Source organism: Chlorocebus sabaeus, chromosome 29 (genome assembly GCF_047675955.1).
Source record: "Chlorocebus sabaeus isolate Y175 chromosome 29, mChlSab1.0.hap1, whole genome shotgun sequence".
NCBI classification, from domain to species: Eukaryota; Metazoa; Chordata; class Mammalia; order Primates; family Cercopithecidae; genus Chlorocebus; species Chlorocebus sabaeus.
In genome coordinates this window covers 14,929,802-14,951,146 of record NC_132932.1, presented here as the reverse complement: position 1 = coordinate 14,951,146, position 21,345 = coordinate 14,929,802, and positions in this window count along the sequence as shown.

The following is a 21,345-nucleotide window of genomic DNA, read 5'->3' as shown; positions in this document are numbered from 1 at the left end:
TATCTAGTTATTCCAGCACCATTTACTGAATAGGGAGACTCGTTTCCCCGTTGCTTGTTTTTGTCAAGTTTGCCAAAGATTCTAACTGGTGTGAGATGGTATCTCATTGTGGTTTTGATTTGCATTTCTGTAATGATCAGTGATGCTGAGCTTGTTTCATCTGATCGTTGGTTGCATATATATCTTTGGGTTTTACATTTAACTCTTTAAGATAGTTGTAGATGTGTGGTCTTATTTCTGGGTCCTCTATTCTGTTACATTAGTCTATGTGTTTGTTTGTGTACCAGTACCATGCTGTTTTGGTTACTGTAGCCCTGTAGTATAGTTTGAAGTCTGGTAGCATGACGCTTCCAGTTTTGTTCTTTTTGCTTAGGATTGCCTTGGCTGTTTGGGCTCCTTTTTGGTTCCATATGAAGTTTTTAAAAACTGGTGTTCTGAAAAAATTAATAAAACTCATAATCTATTTCTTAAACATTTTCAAGAACCCAAACAAAATCATGACTGTTTTTGGAGATTGCTCATTGAAGGTTTTTAAAAATTTATTTACTTCCCAGTAACTGGTCTATTAAAATCTTATTGGTTAAAAAAAATAAAATAGATAGACTTGTAGCTAGACTAATAAAGGGGAAAGAGAGAAGATTCAAATAAACAATCAGAAACAATAAGGGCAATATTACCACTGACCCCACAGAAATACAAACAACCATCAGAGAATATTATGAAGAACTCTATGCACATAAACTAGACAATCTAAAAGAAATTGATAAATTCTGGGTCACATCCACCCTCCTTGTGATGCAAGGTTGGTTCAACATATGCAAATCAATAAATGTGATTCATCACATAAACAGAACTAAAGAAAAAATCCACATGATTATCTTAATGGATACAGAAAAGGCTTTTGATAAAATTCAATATCCATTCATGTTAAAGACTCAATAAACTTGGTATTGAAGGAACATACCTCAAAATAATAAGAGCCATAAGTGACAAACCCACAGCCAACATCATACTAAATGGACAAAAGCTGTAAGCATTCCCCTTGAAAACTGGCGTAAGACAAAGATGCCCTGTCTCCCCATTCCCACATTAGCTTTGAGGGGTCTTTTTTGCTCTTGGATTTCTAGTTCTTTTAGTTGTAATATTGGGTTGTTAACTTGAGATCTCACTTTTTGATGTGGTCATTTAGTACTATAAATTTCTCCCTTAACACTGCTTTACTAGCTGCATCCTGGAAACTCTGGTAAGTTGTGTCTTTGTTCTCATTAGTTCCAAAGAACTTCTTGATTCCTGCCTTAATTTCATTATTTACCCAGGAGTCATTCAGGAGCAAGTTATTCAATTTCCATGTAATTTTATGGTTTTGAATGAATTTCTTAGTCCTGATTTCAAATGTGATTGCATTTGCTTTGTGACCTAACATATCTTCTATCCTTGAGAATGATCCATGTGCTGAGTAGAAGAATGTGTATTCTGCAGCCATTGGATGAAATGTTCCTTGAATATCTATTAGTTCCATTTGGTCTATAGTGCAGATTAAATTTGACATTTCTCTGTTGATTTTCTGTCTGGAAGATCTGTCCAATGCTGAAAGGGGGGTGTTGAAGTCTCCAGCTATTACTGTGTTAGGGTTTATCTCTCTCTCTTTTTTAGCGCATGTGTCTGTTCTTATTTCTCTCTCTTTCTGTCTGTCTCTGTTTCTATCTCTGGAATTCTGATCATTTTAGTGTTGAACCTCCTTTAATTTTCTTCTGTGTTTCAACTTTTTTCTTATAGCTCTATTTCTGGAGGACATAAGGGTCACCTACTCAACTTTGTCTTCTTAGCATTCTAATGAGAATTTTTAAAACAAGTTTTGCTGTCATATTTTCAATTTCTAAGAGTTTTCTTATTCTTTAAATTGAGTTCTTGTTTCATGAAAATGGTAACTGCTTTTTATCTCTTTGAGAACACTCATATGGTTTCTGAAGGTCTTATCTCCTAGTTTAGCCCTTTCCATTCAGGCTGCCTTTATTTGTCTGCTTGCTTTGGTCTCTGCCATTCATGTTAGAAGCTTTGCTCAGATGCCTGGTGACCCTTAGCTGTCTGTTTCTGTTAAAAAAAGAAATGGAGGACTGAAAAGCTAAAAGCTGATAGAAGCTCTCTGATTGTAAGCTTTCTTGGAAGGTGATTTTGCAGGGTCAGAGTTTTTCACTTGGGCTGGAGAGATTCTCTCCAGAGAAGAATCATCTTACCTTCTGACCAAGTATCTGCCACCCTCATTGGAACCAAGTGATAGGAAACCTGGAGGATCTCAGTATTCAGTGTGTACATTTAAGCACTTGGTGTCTGGAGAGCTCCTGCCTAGAGACACCATATTTTACCCTGTAGAGAGGAAACCTCCAGCCTACTGCCACCGTGGGATGCAGTCATCCAGTCTAGGGAGAGGATCTGGGATCTACCTACTACTTAAATAGAATTCAACCCTATTTTCACGCTTATGTTGCTTCTGCCTCCCGAGGTAAGTTATGCTGCCAACTCTTGAACTTTTGGGGATCCTGGTTGCCTTCCTACTGCTAGCTTGGGATTCAGCATCCCTGGGTCTGCTGTCAGGTGCCACTCACAGATTCTACTTTCCAGTTTCCTAAATGCTGAAGGTATTGTCTTTCTTTTCTTCTTATCTTTATTGGTTTATTTATTTATTTCTAATAATCTCATGTTAATGTGGTTTAATGATGGAGTGAAGGTATATGCATTTATTCAACCAAACATCTTAGCTGAAATCTATGTATTTATCTCAGAGTAAAATCTTAATCATTCCATGTTTCAATTAATCAGAATTTTATATATGCATTCTGATTTGGGGGTGATGTGGGGGAGGGGGGAGAGAGAGAGAGAGAGAGAGAGAGAGTCAGAGAGAGCCAGAAAGAGGATACTATGACCAACAAATCTGTGGGTCTATGTACTTCGAAGTCAATAGGAATTTAGCCCTGTTTCCTGTCTAAAAAGCAGTGATGTCTAGAAAATGGATCCTGAACTAGTCTAAGAATCTTTGAGGCAATGGGGCAGATCCAGTTGTGTTCAATTTTTAGTCCTTAGGCTGAAAGGGGAAATACTGTAAAGCACATTTAAAAAAAAATTTCTGAAAGTGGAGTTTTCTGATTTGCCCTTAAATCATTGGATGTGGAAGGTAGCCATGCATCTTTGGCTAACTCAGGATTCATTGCTACATTCAGCGAGTTCATCTCTATATTCATGTCCTTTCTCTCCAGCTTAATATCAAAAATTTAAAAGTGAGGAACGTAGAATAGTTGCAATAAAAGAAACAGATCACCCGTAACCTGCCTCTTCTCCCTCCCACCCAAAGACAACCATTGTTAACATTTTGCTATATTCTCTTCCTGTACTTTTTTTCCAGGCACCTTTATTCAAAGATATTTTTGACCCTAAAATTGTTTTAGACAATGAATACGCTGTCAGAGAAAAACTCCCACTCTCTTCACACTCCAGACCCCCCAGCTTGAAGGTGATTGACTCGGGAATCCCATATCTTAACTTTATAGTGTTGCTATAATGTCTTTTATCTGGGTATTCTGAGGTGTTCTCTCCTTATCACACTCTCCTTCATTCCCTTCCTCCCCGACACACACACACATCCACACACACATTCTCTCTCTCTCTCTCTCATACACACACACTTACATGCACAGACACACACACACATACACATGTGCACACACACACATATGCACAAACAAGCAATGGGTCAGAGAAAGCCATGTGGAAAACCATTATTACTCTCCAAAAGAAGGACACCCACACTTTTACAATGGACCAAAAAAAAGCTCTGTTTCTGTGAAAAATGAATTTTCTATTAGGCCTGGAAAGAAACTAAAAAATGTTTCTCCCTGTATCCAATGGGAACTTGTGTGTGTGCACACGCCCGTGCGACAGAAAGAGTGAGGGAGAGAGGGAGAGAGAGAAGAAGGGAGGGAAGAAGGGAGAGAGATTAAAGGGCAAATGTACTGTGGCAAGCTCATCCTGACTGAGCGAGGAGCAGGCAGCTGTGGTGCTGAGATAGGAGCTTGAAATGCTTCATGGTGCCAAGACTGTCATAAACGGCTCCTGAGGTCTGAAAAAACGACAGCAGGATTCAGCGTTCCTCTGATAACCACTCAGAAAATAGAATGTGAAGAAGAAGGAGGAAGGGAAGATGCGGGGCCAGCCATCAGAATGCTCCCTGTGGCTCCATGGATGCCTAGAAATGCTGGTCACTTAAAGGGCACAGGTGAGGGGAGGTTTGGACAGGTGGCAGCAGTGCTGCCAAGCTACATAGCCTGCTCTCCCAATGGTGAATGTTCTTGTGTAAGTAGTGGGGAAGATAGTCCACTAGTTGACATAGGCCCTCTTGTCCTAGACATACATTTTAATTTTCTCGGGTGATCACTTGCTTGATTGTCTGTGTAAAAGGTCAGCAATGCTTTTTTCTGTAAAGGTCTAGGTAGTAATGGTTTAGGCTTGGCGGCCCATATGGTCTGTGTCACAGCTATTCAGCTCTGCTGTGGTGGTGTGAAAGCAGCCATATAAATACATAATAAAGGAGTGGGGCTGAGCTCCAAAGTAACTTTATGAGCACTGAAAAATTGCATTTTATATAATTTTTACATGTCCCAAAATATTATTATTCTTTTGAATTCTTTCAACCATGTAAAAATGTAAAAATCATTCTCGGCTCATAAGCTGTATAATGAGAGACCACAGGCTGGAACTGGTGCATGGGCCATGGTTGCCCAAACCGTGTGTCCAAACTATGGCATTGCACAGGCGGCAGGGATCTCTGACCCTCTCTGTCTTTTTTCTCTTTCCTTCTCTTCAGTTTACCATCGTGCTGATTTGGAAACCAGGATCAAAAGCTCAGGGAAGTGAAAGATTTCTGACTTAACCCGTTAGTGGCAGTGTTAGGAAAAAAACCCAGTCTCAAGGAGCAGTTCTTATAGCCCAGACCAAGACTGAAGGCTGCTATTGTGATCGCAGAGGGCATGCCATCCTGAGGCACACTAGCTTCTTAGGGTTACACTGAATCTGAAAGTTACTTCTTTTTAAAATCTTTCTGTTTTATGATTCTTCAATGCATAATTTGTTAATTTGTGCCAGTTACTCTGCTTAACACAACTGGGATATAGAGATAAGCAAGGTTCAACCCTGCCCTTTAGGAACTAATTTCTTCAGGGTCTGATTTTGATAATCCAGACAAATCTACTTATGTGTAGTTTCACCCTTAAAAACAAAATCCAGTACACTTATGTAAGTTATAATAATAATTAGAATTTGGAGGAAATCTGTTCTTGGAGCAAGAAGGCAAAAGAGAATAAAAAGTAAATGTCGAAGTCACCCTCTTACTGTGTGTGTTGAGGTTAAAACAACAAGACTATTATTTTAAATGAATACACAGAAATTTTGCTACCAACCGAGTACAATTTCTAATAGGAGATACGTTGATTTCTCTGATTCCAGGCATTTCTGGAAGTGTCCTTACTACCTACATTACTTCCTTCTGTAAAGCTCTACTGGTCAAGTCTTTACCTTTTGTGGTTGGATTTTTGGTTTTGGAAATTACAACCTGCTTTTGAAGTCGCATTTTGTAAATTAGTTGAGACGTCTTGCTGAGTGATAATGTTTGAGTCAAAAACGTCATGAAAAGCATGCTATGAATGGTGAGTTGTCATGGCAAAGATCCCAATTGTTGGACTGAGGCAGAGAGGTAGAAAGAACACAGACTTTAAGGTCTGACAGATGTAAGTGTAGCTCCCACCTCCACCACGTATTAGATGTGTGCTGTTAAAAGAGATATTATACCTCTTTGAGCGTCAGTTTTCCTATCTGTAAAAAGAAGATGGTAATCCTTTCTTTGCACTATTGTTGTAAGGATTAGAGATGACATAAATTAAAATGTTTCCAGCATGCTACGTATTCAACATACATTGGATACACTTATTTGGCCAGTTCACTGCAAAGGGTAGTATACAGGAGTAAGAATTTTTTTTTTTTTTTAATCAAAATAGACTTTTTTTGGGATTAAACTCTGAAGCAGTGTTAAATGAATGAATCAAGATCTTTTTCACTTCTGTTGTTGAAGTATGTGCCTTCTTACGTTTGGTAATGTTGGAGTTTTCCACAGAAGAAGCTGACACTTCACTTCTGAATCATACTAGAAATACCATGTTTCAATGTTAGTTACTATTTTCTTTTTAAAAAAGTGTCATTTGTCTGGCTTCCCTTGAAAGATCAGCTAAATGTCACATTATCCCTGCTTCTGCTCATCTTTCAGAATGCTCACCACAATAGTCATAACGATTTCTTCATGCTCAAGTTTATTTAAAAAATGTTCTAAAGATAGTGTTACTGAATTTGTATTCGTTTAATAAATATCAGGTTTATTTTTTCCATATAAAAATACAGATTCATTGTAAAACATCTAGAAAACAAAGAAAAGTAGATCTAAAAAAAATCTTAGTCTAATCACACAAAGCTAGCCACAGTTAAATTACTGTTTCCATTTTGGTATATTTTATTTTAATATTCTTACTATTTTTACTATCCTTCCTTGTATCTATAATGGTGGTAACATGATGTATATATGAATGTGTATATATTACATAAATATATGAAATATATAAGTGTGTCTTTTTAAAATGGTGTCTGTTTATTGTTTGTTATATATATATAAACATGATGTATATATCTGATATATGTGTGTGTGTGTGTATATATATATATCTCCATGATAGAAGTTGAAAACTACTGAAAACTGCATAGAAGTTATGAGAAACTACCTCTAATCTCATTATATAGAAATAACTTTCTTCCCCATTGCTTCTCCACATTTTGGCTTAGATTAAATTTAGAAATAATTTTCTTAACATTTTTTTCTATTGTATTTTTAGAGTGTCTAGATATTGCTGCATATTATTATTATTTTTATGTATAGTTATTACAGGAACACCCACCAAGATAATTGTTCTGGAAAAGAATTTGGTAACAAATATTTTCTGCCAGAAAGTGTTATATTAGCCTTTTCCAGTGAGAAAGATCACCACTGATGACCCAGGTTATTCAATATGGGTTTTAAAAGATAAATTCCTGGACATGAAAGTAGACATTGAGTTTATATCAACAGCTCAATCTTTTTTTTTTAAATAGACTTTAGTTTTAAAGCAATTTTAGGTTAATAGCAAAGTATAGTGGAAAGTACAGAGAGTTCCTACATGCCCCACCTCCCCAAATGCACAGCCTTCCCCACTATCAGCATTGTTCACTAGAGAGGTACGTTTGTTACAATGAATAAACCAACATTGACATGTTACTGTCACCCAAAGTCTATAATTTACATTAGGGTCCATTCTTGCTGTTGTACATTCAGTGGGTTTTGACAAGTGTGTAATGGCATGTGTCTACAATTATAGTAACACACAGAGTAGTTTCATTGCCCTAAACATCCTCTCTGCTCTGCCTTTTCATCCCCATCCCCACTTCCCAACCCCAGCAATCACTGAACATTTTACTGTCTCTATAGTTTTGCCTTTTCCAGAATGTCATATAGTTGGAGTCATATAGTAAGTGGTCTTTTCAGATTGGTTTCTTTAACTTAGTAATAGGTATTTCAGTTTCATGTATGTCTTTTAATGGTTTCATAGCTCGTTTTTTTTTCCTTTTTTTCTGCAACAAAAGCCACAGTCAAAGCTTATTTGTTTTTATTACTGAATAATAGTCCATCGTATAGATGTACCAGTTTGTTTACCCATGCACTTACTGAAGGACATCTTGGTTGCTTCCAAGTTTTGGCAATTATGAATAAAGCTGTTATAAACATGTATGTGCAGGTTTCTGTGTGGACACAAGTTTTCAATTCATTTGGGCAAATACTAGCAAGTGTGACTGCTGCATCACATGGTAAGAGCACGTTTGGCTTTGCAGGGAACTGCCAAACTATCTTCCAAAGTGGCTGTGTCATTCTGCATTCCTACTAGCAATGAATGAGAGTTCCTGTTGCTCCACATCCTTGCCAGCAGTTGGCATTGTCAGTGTGATGGATTTTGGCTACTCTAATATATATGTATTTGTATTCATTTTAATTTGCATTTCCTTAATTATATATGATGTGGAGCATCCTTTCGTATGTTTATTTACTATCTTTGTCTCTTCTTTTTTTTTTTTTTGAAACGGAGTCTCGCTCTGTCACCCACGCTGGAGTGCAGTGGCCAGATCTCAGCTCACTGCAAGCTCTGCCTCCCAGGTTTACACCATTCTCCTGCCTCAGCCTCCTGAGTAGCTGGGATTACAGGCGCCCGCCAACTCAGCCGGCTAGTTTTTTGTATTTTTTAGTAGAGATGGGGTTTCACCGTGTTAGCCAGGATGGTCTCGATCTCCTGACCTCGTGATCCACCCGTCTCGGCCTCCCAAAGTGCTGGGATTACAGGCTTGAGCCACCGCGCCCGGCCTGTCTCTTCTTTGGTGAAGTGTTTGTTCAGGTCTTTTGCCTATTTTTTAATCATGTTGTTCATTTTCTTATTGTTGAGTTCCTGGTATATTTTTGATAATAGTTCTTTATCAAATAGAAAAATATTGATAAAGATTTTAATCTAATATCAAATAGAAAAATATTATCTTTTGCAATTATTTTTTCCCAGTCTGTTGCTTGTCTTCTGATTCCCTTGGCAGTGTCTTTCATAGAGTAGAAGTTTTTAATTTTAATGAAGTCCAGCTTATCAAATCACATCTTTCATGGATTGTGCCTTTGATGTTGTATTTAAAAAGTCATTGCCACACTCATGGTCATCTAGATTTTGCTCTACTGTATCTTCAAGGAATTCTTTGTATTTTCTGTTTGGATCTACGATCCAATTTGAGTTAATTTTTATAAAGGGCATAAGTTTTGTATCTAGATTCACTTTTGTTTTTTTGCATGTGGATGCCCCATTGCTCTAGTACCATTTGCTGAAAAGACCATCTTTTCTCTATTGTATTTCCATTGCTCCTTTGTTAAAGTTCACTGAATGTATCGGTGTGGGGTATATTACTGGGCTTTCTATTCTGTTACATTGATCTATTTGCTTTTTCTTTTACCAATACCACGCTATCCTGATTATTGTTACTTTATAGAAAGTATTGAAGTCAGGTAGTGTCAGTCCTCTGACTTTCTTCTTCTCTTTCATTATTGTATTGATTGTTATGGATCTTTTGCCTCTGCACATAAACTTTAGAATCAGTTTGTCTGTACCCACAGAACAACTTGCTGAAGTTGCATTCAATTTACAGATCAAGTTGGGAAGAACTGACATCTTGACAATATTGACTCTTCCTATTCATGAACATGGAATATCTCTCCATTTATTTAGTTCTTGTATTTCTTTCATTAGAGTTTTGTAGTTTTATTCATGTAGATCTTGTGTATTTTAAAAGGATTTATACCTAAGTTTTTCATTTTTTGCAATCTACCCATCTGATAAAGGTCTAGTATCCAGAATATACAAGGAACTTAAACAAACTTACAAGTAAAAAACAAACAACCCCATCAAAAAGTGGGTGAAGGATATGAACAGACAGTCAAAAGAAGACATTTATGGTGAAGCCCCATCTCTACTAAAAATTCAAAAATTAGCTGGGTATGGTGATGAGTACCTGTAATCCCAGCTACTCGAGAGGCTGAGGCAGGAGAATAGCTTGAACCTGTGAAGTGGAGAGGTTGCAGTGAGCTGAGATCACACCATTGTACTCCAGCCTGGGCAACAAGAGCAAGACTCCATTTCAAAAAGAAAAAGAAAAAGACAAGACATTTATGTGGCCAAGAAATATGAAAAAAAGCTAATCATCACTGGTCATCACTGGTCATTAGAGAAATGCACCACAAAACTACAATGAGATGCCATCTCACGCCAGTCAGAATGGTGATTATTAAAAAGTCGGAAAACAATAGATGTTGGCAAGGCTGTGGAGAAATAGAAATGCTTTTTTTTTTTTTTTTTTTTTTTTTAAATTTAAGTTCTGGGATACATGTGCAGAACGTGCAGATTTGTTACATAGGTATACACGTGACATGGTGGTTTGATGCACCCATCAACCTGTCATCTACATTAGGTATTTCTCCTAATTCTATCCCTCCCGTAGTCTGCCCAGCACCCCCAGACAAGCCCCGGTGTGTGATGTTCCCCTCCCTGTGTCCATGTATTCTCATTGTTCAACTCCCACTTATGAGTGAGAACATGTGGTGTTTGGTTTTCTGTTCAAAATAGGAATGCTTTTACACTGTTTGTGGGAGTGTAAATTAGTTCAACCATTGTGGAAGACAGTGTGGTGATTCCTCAAGGATCTAGAACCAGAAATACCATTTGACCCAGTAATCCCATTACTTGGTATATGCCCAAAGGATTAGAAATCATTCTATAGAAACACATGCACACATACATTTATTGCAGCACTATCTACAATAGCAAAGACTTGGAACCAACCCACATGCCCATCAATGATAGACTGGATAAGGAAAATGTGGCACATATACACCATAGACTACTATGCAGCCATAAAAAGAATGAGATCATGTCCTTTGCAGGGACATGGATGAAGCTGGAAGCCATCATTATCAGCAAACTAACACAGGAAAGAAAACCAAACAATGCATGTTCTCAATCATAAGTGGGAGTTGAACAATGAGAACACATGGATACAGGGAAAGGAACATATACACCATGGCCTGTCAGGGGTTGGGAGGGCAAAGGAAGGGAGAGTCATCAGGACAAATACCTAATAAATGTGGGATTTAGAACTTAGATGATGGGTTGATAGGTGCAGCAAACCACCATGGCACATGTATACCTAAGTAACAAACCTGCACATTCTGCACATGTGTCCTGGAACTCAAAGTAAAAAAAAATAAAATATAAAAAAAGAAGCAAAGAGAGAGAGGGAGAAGAGAAAAAAAAAAAAAAAAAACCAAGTAGGATTTACCCGTTGCATACCTGGGGTAAATTTTGTTTGATTGTGGTGTCAAACTCATTTTATGTATTGTATTTGATTCAATAATACTTTGTTGAAAAATTTTGCATCTATTTCATGAGAAATACTGGTCTTTAGTTTTCTTTTCATGTAATGTCTTTGTCCGGTATTCATATTAGGATAATGCTGGCTGATTAGAATATGTTAGGAAATATTCTCTCTGCTTCTAACTTCTGGGAGAGATTGTAGAAACTTGGTATAATTTCTTCCTTATGTGTTTGTGGAATTCACCAAGATGTTTGGAACAGTAATGCTTTCAGCACAATTTCCCAACCTCATGAATGGTTCTTCTATTTTTACCAGACATGCTTAAAAGAAGAGAACCATGCATTCTTTATTAGTTTGTTTTTTAAAATACATTTTTGAAAGAGCAGTTTTAGGTTAAAAGTAAAATTGAGACAAAGGTTCAAAGTTATCCCATATACTACCTTCAGATTTTTTTCTTTCTTCCTATTTCTAAAAAATGAAAAAACAAAAGATGGTGTAGGTGTGATTCTTTTTATACTACTTTTGCTTGAAAGACAAATAACTCTCTTCATATACATACTTAACAAATTAGGAAATTTTTCTTCAATTCCTTCAACTGAATTCTTGTCTCTGTTTCAGTTGTTCAGTTGTTCTGATTAATACTTGAGGTTGTTCCTAATTGTTAGGTTGCAAATTTGTTCTTTGACCCTTTCACTGCAATTAATTAATCATTTTCAACATCAATTTCCTCTACATTTTTAGAGTTTCTCAAGTTTGTCCTCTAAACACAGATTCAATTTTGCATAACATGTAATCATTCTCTCTTATACTGTTATTATGCTATGAACATAATACTATTGCAAAGTTTTCTCTTGCAGTATTACCTATTTGCATTTTTACCCACTCCTTTGGTCTTCTTAGACTTTCTGTTACTGTTTCATGAAGATTCTCCTCTTGCAATATACTCATTTCTAAAGTGTCTTTTCTAGTTTTTTTCCCTCCTCAGTGACGTACTAGAATTACTAGTATAGTGGAATTGAAAATTAAATTCAAGTACTGCTCAGCATGAAAAAATGTTGCCTATTTATTTTCCACAGCAGATCTAACCTTTGTCATGGAACACCACCTCATGGGTTGAAGCGGGTATAGCAAACATAGATCTTTCTAATAAACAGCACCTCCATTTCTTCCAGTGTGGATGACTTGCTCTCTTTGGGGGAAATGCTCAGTCTTTTATATTCTCCTCCTGCCCTACATGTGTATCTTTGAGACTTTGGGAGACAGGAGACTGTGTATCTATTTGTGCACTCTGGATCTGCAATGGTCTTTGCTGTAGAGTGGTGGGTGGGTCCAGTCTGGTTCAACCTGGATTGGTGTCCACCGGGGAATCACAGGCCTTGATTGACCCTTTCAGGGGTGGCGCTCTGCTGTCCATGACTGAAGTTCTGTTCACTTGTCTTTGGTTTTGATGTTGCTACACACAGTGCCTTCTTTGCGCTGACCGAAAGCTCTGCTTATTCATTAGCCTTGTTGGCACTTCTTTTTTTGCTCCCTAGGTCACATGAGGGCTTCTGTGTCCCCTGTACTACTCTTGAGGAACATGACCTTGGTCTCATCACTCTCAATAGGTCTAATCTGTTTTTTAGTGACATGTTGCTCTGATGACTAGCTGAATGTGAGTCTTTCAAATGAAGACTTAGAATCTTCCAGTCTGTGACTGAGAAAGTGAGGAAAAAAGTCCCACAATTCTGGAGTCCCCCAGTTTATTTAGTTTTTACCATCACAGCCTCCTCTGGGATTTTGTCCTAGCCAGGGAATGAGATCAAACTATCTGCTAGTGTGCTTACCCTGTTTCTTCTCTCCTCAAATGCTCCATCTTTCTGTCCTATACCTTCTTCACTTCCTCTCTAGGCAACTTGAATTTCTCCTTATTATGTGTTGAGTTCCCTAGTTTCCTCTTTCAGTAAACTCTACGAGCTTGAGCTCAAGACTTGAATGAGTGCAGATTTCATCTGTACTTTGCATTTAAATTGATTAGCAAAAACCATTTCTGTTTCGTTTTTGAATTTTTAAATTTCAAAATTCCTTTCATTCTTGATAAAGACTTTTCAATAAAAGTCCAGTTTGTTCTAAATAATTTCTGGCTACACTAATCCCAAGAGAATGAATGCTATAGGTGAGAAGCAACATGGTAACCAGATTTATGCCATTTAAAAACACACCTGAAAATATTAATAAAGCATTCTCCTTACATGGTCCATTCCCAAATATATTTGGTCACTGGACATTTGTTGACATCCTCGGGGATGCCAATATTCTGTTGAAAGAAGTTTGGAATTGATTTTTAAAAAAGGTTGAAAGTGTTGGTTGTGAAACCAGTGGATAAGGTATGATAGCTCGGAGGGGAGACTGGCAGGATCCCCGGGGTTGGTGTGACTCGTACATTGTAAAGTTAAAAGTCTATTCAAGATCTTTAATAAGATCACTTACAAGTTCTTTTCTTTTCCTCAATGTATTCACACGGCACTTATGACCCCAGTGACTCAACTATCTCAAAAGCATGTAGCTAGAACACAAAAGGAGCTGAAGGATGGGAGGAACACACTCCCCTAACTTCCTGACTTCCTCAGAGACAGTTTATCAGCCAGACTTTGGCTTGATTTCTCAGACTTAACAACCATAAAATGAGTAATTATTTTTACAGCTCAGTTATTTTATCTCAGTGGTTAGGCTGGTAATAGTAAAAGCTATTGCTCAGCTGGTTAGGACATAACGTGCAATTTGTCTGAAAGAGTCATGGTGTTGATTTAATTCAGGCACCACATTTATTGCACCTTCTCTAATAAGTGTTTGTTTCTTAATAGTAAGGTACGTTCCTGTCTGTCTCCCAGCCTCTCTCCCATCTGTAGCTGCCCGGCGTCTCCTAGTGATGATTTCATCATCTACTTGATATGGACAATTGGGTTGATAGCACGTGAACTCACCTTAAATCCTGTTTCTGACAAGTCTTCAAAATCTATTCTCTTAGCTTGCTTCAGAGCCTCAAAGAGAGCCTCCCAATTCCAGAATACTATTCTTGCTCCTGGAGCTCTGTGGAATGATTGATTTGGCTGAAAGTAACATAAAAATATGACACAACAGTTCATTGGCACTACATAAAAATGTATTTTTTTTCAGGTATAAACTGAGTTTGGCATTAAATGGTCCACCCATATGACAGCTTTGCCCCCAAGTCTTCAAGAGATTCAGACTCTTCTAGCTCACCACTCTACCCTCCCTAGGTGTAACTTGCATTTTTTGGTCTTCAGCAATTTCTTCATTTCAGGCTGCAGTAGGAAGGAAAGGAAAATAAGAAGATGGGGTCTGGTCCACATCCCAGCAGTACTCTTAAGGAAGGATCCAAGATGCTGTTACATGGCTTCCCCAAAATCCCATTGGCCAGAAATTAGTCACATGGTCCCTAAGCTATGGTCCCTAACCTGGAAGTCATGTGCCCAAGTAAATATTCTCTTTTTATGGAAGAGGGAAGAAATGATTTTGGGGGGAATCCAGCAGCCCCTGCTGCAGCCAAGAAATTAGCTTTCCTGTGTGACTTACAATCTACTTTAAAACTAGCTCTAAAACAGTTTATTTTTAATTTTTGTGGTACATCGTAGGTATATAAATTTATGGGGTACATGAGATATTTTGATACAGGCAGTCAGTGAGTAATAATCACATCACGAAAAATAGGGTAATCATTGCCTCAAATATTTATCCTTTGTGTTACAATTCAATTATACTATTTTAGTTATTTTAAAATGTACAATTAAATTGTTATTAACCGTGGTCACTCTGTTGTACTATCGAACACCAGGTATTATTCATTCTTTCTAATTGTTTTTTTGCACCCATTAATAATCCCCACCTCTCCTGAACCCCTCGTACTACCTACCCTTCCCAAACTCTGATAACCTTTCTTCTACTCTCTACCTCCATGAGTTCAATTGTTTTGGTTTTTAGATCCCACAAATAACTGAGAACATGCAATGTTTGTCTTTCTGTGCCTGGTTTGATTCACTTAACATAATGATCTCCAGTTTCACCCCTGGTGTTGCAAATGACAGGATCTCCTTAATTTTTATGGCTGAATAATACTCCATTATGCCTAAGTATCATCTTTTCTTTATTTATCTGTTGATGGACACTTAGGTTGTTTCCAAATCTTGGTCATTGTAAACAGTTCTGCAACAAACATGGGACTGCAGATATCTCTTCAATATACTTATTTCCTTTCTTCGTGTATTTACCCAGCAGTGGGATTGCTGGATCACATGGCAGTTCTGTTTTTAGTTTTGGAGGAACTTCCAAACTGTTCTCCATAGTGATTGTACTAATTTACATTCCCACCAATAGTGTATGAGGATTCCCTTTTCTTCACATCCTTGCTAGCATTTGTTATTGCCTGTCTTTTCGATAAAAGTAATTTAAACTGGGGCGAGATGATATCTCATTGTGGTTTTGATTTGCATTTCTATGATAATCAGTGATGTTGAGTACCTTTTGATATCACTGCTTGCCATTTGTATGTCTTCTTTTGAGAAATGTCTATTCAGATCTTTTGCCCATTTTAAAATTGGATTATTAGATATTTTCCTATGAAGTTGTTTGAGCTCCTTATATATTCTGGCTATTAATCCATTGTCAGATGGATAGTTTGCAAATATTTTCTCCCATTCTGTGGGTTGTCTCTTCACTTTGTTGATTGTTACTTTTGCTGTGCAAAAGCATTTTAATTTGAGGTGATCCTATTTGTCCAGTTTTGCTTTGGTTGCCTGTACTTGTGGAGTATTACTCAGGAAATCTTTGTCCAGTCCAATGTCCTGGAGAGTTTCCTCAATGTTTTCTTGTAGTAGTTTCATAATTTGAAGTCTTAGAGTTAAGTCTTTAATCCATTTGATTTGATTTTAGTATATGATGAGAGATAGGGGTCTAGTTTCATTCTTTTGTTTATTGATATTCAGTTTCTCCAGCACTATTTATTGAAGACACTGTCTTTTTTGCATGTTCTTGGCACCTTTGTGGAAAGAGTTCACTGTAGGTGTGTGGATTTCTTTCTGGGTTCTCTATGCTGTTCCATTGGTCTATCTGTTTTTATGCCAGCACTACACTGTTTTGTTTACTTTAGTTCTGTAATATAATTTGAAGTTAAGTAATATGATTCCTCCAGTTTTGTCCTTTTTGCTTAGGATAACTTTGGCTATTCTGTGTCTTTTGCGGTTCCATATAAATTCTGGGGTTGTTTTTTAAAATTTCTATTAAGAATGTCATTGGTATTTTGATAGGGATTGCAATGAATCTGTAGATTGCTTTGGGTTGCATGGACATTTTAATAATATTGATTCTTCCAATCAATGAACATGGAATATCTTTCCATTTGTGTGTGTGTGTATCTGTCCTCTTCAATTTTTTTCATCAGTGTTTTACTGTTTTCATTGTAGAGATCTTTCACTTTTTTGGTTATTTTCCAGATATTTAATTTTACTTGTGGCTACTGTAAATTTGATTACTTTTTAATTTCCTTTTCAGATCGTTTGCTGTTGGCATATAGAAATGCTACTGATTTCTGTATGTTGATTTTGTATCCTGCAACTTTACTGAATTTGTTTATCAGCTCTTTTTTTCTTTCTTTGAGACGGAGTCTTGCTCTGTCACTCAGGCTGGAGTGCAGTGGTGCGATCTCAGCTCTTTGCAACTTCCACCTCCCAGGCTCAAGTGATTCTTACCTCAGCATCCCAGGTAGCTGGGACTACAGGCATGGACCACCACACCCAACTAATCTTTGTATTTTTAGTAGAGACAGGGTTTGCCATGTTGGTCAGGCTGGTCTCAATCTCCTGGCCTCATGCAATCTGCCTGCCTTGACCTCCCAAAGTGCTGGGATTACAGGCGTGAGCTACCATGCCAGAATGTTTATCAGTTCTAATAGTTTTTTTTTTTTTTTCTGGAATTTTTAGGTTATCCCAAATATAAGATTATATCCCCTGCAAACTAGGATTTCACTTCTTCCTTTCCAATTTGGATGCCTTTTATTTCTTTCTCTTTAATCGTTCAAGTTAGGACTTTCAATACCATGTTGAATAACAGTGGTGAAAATGGTCTTTCCTGTCTTCTTCCAGATCTTAGAAGAAAGGCATTCAGCAGTTTTTTTCTTATTCAGTGTGATACTGACTGTGGGTCTGCCACATATGGCTTTTATTGTGTTGAGGTATGTTCCATCTATGTTCAGTTTTTTGAGGGTTTTTATCATGAAGGGATGTTGAATTTTACCAAATGCTTTTCAGCATCCATTGAAATGATTGTGTGGTTGTTAGCTTTTATTTTGCTGATTTATAAGCTATCACATTGATTGATTTGTGTATCCTGAACCACTCTTGCATCCCTGGGATAAATTCCATTTGGTCATGATGAACGACCTTTCTAATGTGTTGTTAAATTTGATTTGCTAGTATTTTGTTCAGTAATTTTGCATCAATATGTATCATGAATATTAGCCTGTAGTTTTTATTTATTTATTTTTATTTTTTATTTTTTTCTGATGTGTCTTTGTCTGGTTTTGGTATCAGGGTAATACTGGCCTCAGAGAATAAGTTTGGAAGTATTCTTTCTCTTTATATTTTTTGAAATAGTTTGAGTAGGATTGATATTAGTTCTTTAAATGTTTGGTAGAATTCAGCAATGAAGCTATTAGATCCTGAGCTTTTCGTTACTGGGAGAATTTTCATTATGGCTTCAATCTTCTTACATGTTACTGGTTTATTTAGCTTTTGGATTTCCTCATGGTTCAATTTTGGTAGGTTGTATGTGTCTAGGAATTTGTCTATTGCCTCTAGATTTTTCAATTTATTGGCATGTAGTTGCTCATAGTAGCCACTGATGTTCCTTTGAATTTTTTTCATATCAGCTGTAATGTCTCCTTTTTCACCTTTAATTTTGTTTATTTGGGTCTTCTCTCCTTTTTTCTTAGACTGGCTAAAAATTTGTCAATTTTGTTTATCTTCTCAAAAAACAATTTTTTGTTTCTTTGATCTTTTGTTTTCTTTATTTCAAGTTCATTTATTTCTGCTCTGATCTTTATTTCTCTTGTTCTACTGATTTTGGGTTCGGTTTGCTCTTTCCTTTCTAGTTCTTTAAGATTATTGTTAGGTTATTTGTTTGAAATTTTTTTTTTCTTTTTTGATGTAGGCATGTATGGCTATAAATTTTCCTCTTAGTGTTGCTTTATTTGTACCCCATGGGTTTTACTATGTTATGTTTTCAATATTTGTTTAAAAACCATTTTTTATAAAGACAGCATCCCTAAGCAGGTTTCTGGCCTGACTTGAAAAGTAATTATTTCCTTGGGTATGAGTTTTTTTTGTTTTTTGTTCTTGAAAGCTATATTAGCATTTAGAAAGTTATATTAATTTTGTTATGTTCTCTTCTAAGCTACCTATTTTACCATTTGACAAATGACATTATTCTGTGTAAGAAATATTCTAACACCAATCTTGGGAGCCTTTCACAGAATAACAGTAAGCACTCTCCATTGGAAAGTGAACTGAAATATTTAGGTCTGAAGTAATGCTCTTGGACTATGCTAGAGGCCGGAGGAAGCAAATAGACCTGGGGGAATTCAGGAGAGGTGTTTGGGTTGGTGGCTCTTGCTGCTCTCACTCCACAGCTCTGCTATGATGCTCTCTCACAAATAGGAACCCAAGTGGACAAATAGGAACCCCAGTGTCCCACTCAGTGGACAAAGATCAAAATCAAAATCATAGAGCAGGATTCACCCTCAAGTTCCTTTATTGCTTCTTAGCTGCTAATAGTAGGAAAAAGTTTGCTGGAGGCAAAAACTCTGCTATTTATCTGCTGCTGCCATTTGGGTCTATTGTAGGGCCAGATCAGAATAAGTGGAATTTTCTCTACTTGATAAAATTATATTGAGGGCTCATCATGTGACAGACACTGTCCTGAAATTTCAAAAACAACAGTGAAGAAATTTACCAGTCATTTGACATTTTGATACTGACCCAATCTCTGATGAGAAACTACATTTCTCAGGCTTCCTTGCCAACTGGCTCCTGGTTATGTTCAGCCAATGGGAGGAAATCAATGGTGGATGGAGTGGAAAAGTCTGAGTATTTCTCATTCATCCCTTCCAACTCTGCCCCTGGGCCTTAGGTGGTATCTCCATCAGGGACTGTGTTTCCTTAGTGGTTTCAGATCTTCTGGAAACCATCACTCCAAGGCCTCAGGCAGCCTCACCATGGTTTCACTTACTTCCAGGTGATCCCAGCTTCATGTCCCTGGTAATACCACTCTCCAGACCTAGGGATAGGAGTTTCTGGCTCATGATCTGTTTTTTGCTTTTTCATTGTTATCATTTAACACCTTTATATTAGTTCCCATTATTAAATGTTGCATGGACCTCTGGCAAGCCTTAATAGGAGAATCCCATGCAGATTCTTAGGGTTTTACACCTATCCTCTGTTGATAACTATTCGTATTCAGGGATACAATCCCAGGCAGAGACAAGATGTTTGTCCCTTTAAAATGAAATGACTGAAATGACTATAAGACTTGACCTGTCAGTTGCAAACTGGATATTATCTAGTCTACAAAGCTATGGGTTTGCCTATATGTAACAATGCTGTATCATTAAATGGAAATGGTAAATGTGAGATTAGGTTCTAAAAGTTTCAAAAGACACAAGTGAGGTGTATGAGTGACTCAAATCTCCAGGGCTTCTACTTTTGTAGCTTTGTCATCTGTCCTTCAAGCCACTCTTATACCTAATGGAGAGTTTCCTATGGCTAGCTGATGGAGGAAGGATGAACTTGGATCCGAGGAATCAATTTGTGTGTGTGACAGGCTGGCAGCAGCAGGAAGTGGATTGCTTGTGTCTTACAGCTCCATTCAGGGGTGATAAGGGGACTTCTGCAACTAGGTAGAACTTCTGGCAATATATCTGGCTACCTCCTTCATAAGAAAGGAGATATAACCGTAAGTATGTATCTACACTGATTCATGGTAGTGGTTTAATATTTGGCTGGTTAGTCAGGGTCTGTGAATGAATCATACTGAAATATTGGTGACAAGAAAGCCTGGAGAAGACAAATGTGGATGGACTTCATGGAGAGGACACAGTGTGTGAATAGCATTTTCTCACGAATATGGGAACCATAGGGCACCCACTGAAGTGGAGACCTTCAATAATCAGGAGAACAAGACGGCCTATTCTGTAGACAGCAGCCAGCTTCTTCCCAAATGACCTCAAAGCCTGCATAATGGTCTCATGTACAAAGGGACCATACCAGTAGTGATAAAGGTCATCTATAACCTCAACTAAGTGGACTTCCCCTCACTAAGGCTGATCTGGCTACTGGCCCTGCTGCGTGTCTAAGCTGCCAGCCATAGGATTTGTGCTGTGCAATATAATAGCAGGTTGATTACATTGAACTCCTTCCATACAAAGGGGCAGAAATGTATCCTTCCTGAAATAAGCTCTTATTCTGAAAATTAATTTGTCTTCCCTGCTCCCAGAGTTTCTGTCAAATGCCATATTCACCATCATGGTATCCCATTTAATCTTGCTACTGGTTGCAGAATTCATTTTATAGTGGGATCAGTTGACATGAGACTCAGCATAAATTTCAGTGTCTTGCTACATGACACTGTTGTCCTGTGGGATAAAGTACATGCTTTGAAAATCAATAGAGGTAAGTTGTTCTTTTTTCTTTTTAGTCAGAAATGATGGGTCTGGGAATACAGGGTGGAAGTGGAAGTTATTATCACTATTAAGTTTAACAATCCACTTCCAATTTTTTTTTCATCCTGTATGAGCAACTGCTGTTTAGAGGTCTTCATTCCCCAAAGAGGAATGCTTCTACCAGGGGCACATAATAATGGTGTTCTATCAAACTGGAAGCTGAGAATGTCACCTGGATATTTTTGAGTTCCTTGTGCTCTGCACTAAGCAGAGAAGAGATTCCAGAACTTACCCAGGAAATCCTGGATTGCTGCTATGTGATGTTGGCAAGGAGGACTATGTTTGTGACCCAGGAAATTCATGGAGGTGTTTCTTAATACTACCATATTCAGCTGTAAAATTAATAGAGGTCTAGAGCAACCGTATAAAGGGAAGACCACTAAGAACTCAGGTCTAATAGAAATGAATCTTTGGGTTACTCCACCAGAAAAAGAACTTTAACCATATTCTGTATATGTCATATGTACACATAAACACATATATATATGCGTGTATACCAATTATTTCTTTTTCTGTGTTTCTGCTTGTACTATTTTTTATATGAAAAGGTGGTGTCGCTT